The 4,998-nt window shown below is 33.2% G+C and overlaps 1 long non-coding RNA gene across 1 annotated transcript; it reads right to left on the bottom strand.

Annotated features, from left to right (window-relative positions):
* Positions 1–1,183: 1,183 nt before the first annotated feature.
* Positions 1,184–3,073, bottom strand: LOC135217319 (uncharacterized). The gene is made up of 4 exons (XR_010315102.1): positions 2,951–3,073; positions 2,627–2,678; positions 2,381–2,481; positions 1,184–1,862 (listed from the first exon to the last, which is right to left on the bottom strand). It is a non-coding gene; the product is annotated as an uncharacterized LOC135217319 (long non-coding RNA).
* Positions 3,074–4,998: the final 1,925 nt, after the last annotated feature.

The raw sequence follows: 4,998 nt of genomic DNA, 5'->3' as shown, positions 1-4,998 counted from the left end.
CGTCTCGTTATTTAAAAAAATCGTTCACTTTCCAAAGATAATCTCTATTAAAGTTTTGGTCATGATAATATTCTAAGAAAATAAAGCATTATTTGTTGAACAGATAATGGTCTAATTTTGATGGTTACTCACCCAATGGCTGATTTCCCCTTTCTGCATTCTACATAAGTTCAGCGTTTCCTTAGCAGGAAAATTTCATTGTATCATCAATAACCTTCATTTTAGGAACAGATATTGAAGTTGATAGTATTATTCTTCAGCTGGTAAGTCTGAGTTCGGACGCGTATCCGGATGATGAACGTTAAATCAACGCATTTTTGAACTTAAACTTCACCCATGAATAGATACAAAATTATTTTGAATGAGAATTTTGAGAGATAACGCCGTTGACTTTGTTTTGGCATTCACTTCGTTATCAGCACGGGATCTCTCTCTCTCTCTCTCTCTCTCTCTCTCTCTCTCTCTCTCTCTCTCTCTCTCCTCTTACACACAGAGAAGAGACGGAGAGCTTTTGAACACTTTTTTTTTATGTCTAGAAATTCTTTCTTCCATCACATTTCCCTCGAGCCTCTTGCAAGTATCTAAGTATCTTTTACTAACTCTCGGCATTATGGTAAGGCAGGAATGACGTGTAATTCTTCGTAAACAATCGTATGTAAACGCACGTTCACTGTCGAAGACACCTTTGCACATGAAAAGCTCAAGAATTATGTCCTTAGTCTCTAACGTACATTTAATGCAGTTGACGAGTGAACTGTCGTACACGGCAGCAAGAAAAACAGAATTACTAGATATTCGTGTAAATGAATGAAATTATAAATTGAGTGTGTATAGTAGCCTCGAGAAGGGGCGTGGTAGAGTAGGCGTCCATTTAATCAAGTAAACTTAGGTCCTTCATATGACGTCCAAGAACTGGGAACAGTTTTCTAACCTTTTCTACTCTTCTTCTTCTTCTTCTTCTTCTTCTTCTTCTTCTTCTTCTTCTTCTTCTTCTTTTTCGTTTTTTTAGCAAGCTAATTGAAGAGTTATTCAAGAATGCTATTACAATGAAGTTCCTGTTGCATATTACATTTTCTTCACAACAGGATCGATGAAGTGAAAAATAGCTAATTGATTGATCTTAACATCTGCTAAACGTTTAGAAAATACGACCAATGTATTTAGCATAATGAAACAATAGAAATTGTGCTTCATTCCATCTTTATTTATTCAAAATGAACAGGTATTGTACAGTTAATGATAAGCAGTTTCTCAAACATTATGAATCAATATAAGACAAACTCCAAAACTCCTAAATTTGAGAATAATTTTTTCACTAAGAATTACATCCAAAATATAATCATAACATCTCAGTCAATTTAACGTAAGAATAGCTTCATAAGATCTTACAGGTGTTATGTATTTAGATTTAAATACCAAACTATAAGTATTTGGTTACTTGTAAGTTCCAGAGTTCAAAATTCTGACAAACATTATTTCCTGTTCGTGTTGATTAGTAATTTTACTTGTTGCTCTTGAAATTTTCCATTACAGACCTCTATTTTTTTCGCAAAAAAAAAAAAAAAAAAATCCTGATGGATGCTATGATTATTTTAGGCTTTGGTAACGTGGTAATGTCTCTTTGAAAGTATGAAGTCAAGTCTGAGCATTTTCCACAGTCTCTCTGAGTCTTCTTGAAGTTTACTTTCAAACTGCAAAAGCGAAGTCCGGAGCAGACGTGCTATTAATAGTAATAGTAGCATCTGCAATAGTAGTAGGGGCAGTATGGAGGATTGTAGAAGCATACATAGTTGCACCAATCATACATGCCGTATACGCTGTACCAGTAACCAACTGGCCAGCAGTAACCGTAGTTATAGTACCTGCGAAAGGAATATCAGCTTTAGGGATACCTTGATTTAAGAGTTGTTTTTCCTTGGCCTCTTAGGAAGTGCTGAGACCAAGGAATAACATCTTTAGGGACACCTTTACATAGGAGTTATTTTTCCTTGACCTCTTAGGAAATACTGAGACAAAGGAATATTATTATTTTAGAAATGTGTTTCATTTGCCTCTCAGGGAGCACTGTGATCAATTCATCTCTAGCGAACTGGCGTAAATAATTTCTTCCCCATTCTGAGTTATAGGCTCCAGAGATTTTGATGTTATTCAAAACTTCTAATTTGCTCATCTTTTGAGGACATTTGGTTTGAAAATGTCACGTTGGCTAGAGCATTCAAAGGCTTGTTAGAAATAAGTTCCACCAGTTCGCTTAAACAGTGACGGATCGTTAGTGATCAAGAGACCTCAAATCCGAGTATTTTTTATTCGTTCAAGAAGGGACTAGAATTTTACGGAATGAAGATTCAGAGTATTTCACTGAAAGTGACTTCTCACTTACCTGTCTTCTTTAGGGACATTCTCCTCAAGGGCATTCCCCTTAAAGTCGTTCTTCGAAGGAGCTTCAACTTCGCGCCCATGGGCACAGCAAATGCCCAGCACCTGTTGAGTATAAAAAAGGCAAACGCCTGTCATATAAGAGTGGCGGAAATTTGCTCAGAGGTATTGACTTGTGCGAATTATGCCCAAATGGATATATGATATAAATGATCTTTAGCTGTACACTGTCTATGAGAGAAATACTCACAGCGATCAGGAGTAACTGAAAGAAGAGTCTTAACATCTTTCTTCTGAAACAACTAAAAAAAAAAGAAAGAAATATTTTAGTTTATTGATATACCAGTGAATAATAAAACGGGTTATAGAGAGGGTTACGCTTATACGTATGAATTTTGACACACTTGTCATCTTCGTACGAACTCCTTTCCATATATACACGTATATATATACATACATACATACATACTTACATACATACATATATATATATATATATATATATATAGTATAGTATATATATATATATATATATATATATATATATATATATGCAGTATAGTCGTATATTTACCTAAATTCAGCCAAAGTCAGAGAGCAAAAAAAGCTGCTAGTCTGATCGTGATTTGTTCACTGTTGGAGACCGTGTGTACTTGTTGCCTAAAAAGATCCTATTTATAATAGCTGCTGCAAGGGCAAAATGAGGTTCTTTAAGCTAATTTTATTCAACTTATATATCCTTTTTAATGGCAATTCATGAACGATTATTTTGATAAGAAATCCCAAATATTCGTCCATTAACACTTAATATCTCGTCGTAAAGATTTTGCTGGGGAAATGTTGTTGACATTTAGGCATCAGGTGTGGAATCTAGTTTTGAGAACTTTAGGATATCTCTTTGAGATCATTTTTGGTTTCTGTTTGTGTGGTTGGTGAGTATATGAATTTCCATTACAATTGCACCTAGGAAATATTGCTGCTATGTAGACATTTCTATCATCTTCCTGGAGTGAAAACCTTAGATGCACCTTGTCTAGGAATTAGGAAACTACTTTTGCGGTATCCAAATAATTCTATGAATGGTTTTAATCTAGCTCTAAAATTCTTGCAGTCCTCTTTATATTTCCTCCTTTCCACCAAAGCATTTTCAACTATTTTACAACCTCCCTTTACACCTATGAGATGGACATGTTTTCTACTGTGGCGTTGAATATGTGAAAAAGGATATTCATACATTTAGCCTTCTCTGTCTCTCTTTATAGATATATGTATGTATATACATATAAACGCACACACATACACCTATATATATATATATATATATATATATATATATATATATATATATATATATATATATATATATGATGTGTGTGTGCCTGCTGTTGCATATGCCCGTCGTGAGTAACCATTAACCAATAACTATTTGGAAGATTTAAGTCCCATTCGATTCCACGTATATGGAATGACGTCACTATCACGCGCCAAGGCAGCCATATTGGAAAACGTGTAAAACAGGAAAATCTTCTTTCATCCAGAGAATCTCATTAAATTAAGATTCTACAGTGTATACGTTGCCCATAACATTTTCATATCAACCTAATTTGAAATGGGAAACTTATTTTAACCCTCTGTCAAAAATGACTGATCGCTTGAATAAGGCACAATTAAACTTAGCAATATCCCGTTTGAATTTTGATATAGTTTACAAGCTTTATTTAAACAAAAGCTCTCCAAAAAAAGTCAGAAAAATCCACACCGAATAGAAAGTAATTCTTTTAAGAAATATTATTCTGGGTCAGAATGCATTTTTTAGCTAATTATTTTAAAATAATCTATGTTTATGTACCCTCATATCGTACACCGAAGCTGATTTTCTTTTGTTTATAATAATAATAATAATAATAATAATAATAATAATAATAATAATAATAATAATAATAAGTTATTGTTATTACCATTATTATTATTATTATTATTATTATTATTATTATTATTATTATTATTATTATTATTATTATTATTCAGAAGATGAAGCCTATTCGTATGGACCAAGCCTACCAAAAGGGCCATTGACTTGAAATTCAAGCTTCCAAAGAATATGGTGTTCATGAGGAACAAGTAGAGGAAAATACAGAAACAAGAGATCTCACTTATTAAAAACGAAAAAAAAAATAACAGATAAATAAAAATGTGTCAAAACACCAGGAGAATCGTATTATGATAGTAATGCATTGCATATGCATATCAGCAGTATGTTGTGCTAAATTATCAAGATTTCTCTTCCTGACAAGTGGGTATTTCAATAGACATTTTAGTGAATTAAGTCCAAGTTATTAAGAGAAATATCTTTATAAGAAATCGCATCGTTCCATGCACATGTCAGATATCAAAAGACTATTACTTACTATTACAACTGTAACATAGAGAGAATGAATCGAGAAAAATCCAGTTAAAAATTGTATAACATTCTTGGAAGGTTAGTACCTATTTTAAGATGCTACGAATATGACGAAAATGAACCAAACATTGATATTGATATCGTACCACCTTAGTACGATGCAAAACCAGAAAATAAACGCGAATTATCTGGCCCATGCTTGGTTCCAGCGTCTTATTCCA

This window comes from Macrobrachium nipponense, chromosome 7, assembly GCF_015104395.2.
Source record: "Macrobrachium nipponense isolate FS-2020 chromosome 7, ASM1510439v2, whole genome shotgun sequence".
Classification (NCBI taxonomy): domain Eukaryota; kingdom Metazoa; phylum Arthropoda; class Malacostraca; order Decapoda; family Palaemonidae; genus Macrobrachium; species Macrobrachium nipponense.
This window is presented reverse-complemented; position numbering and strand designations above follow the sequence as displayed.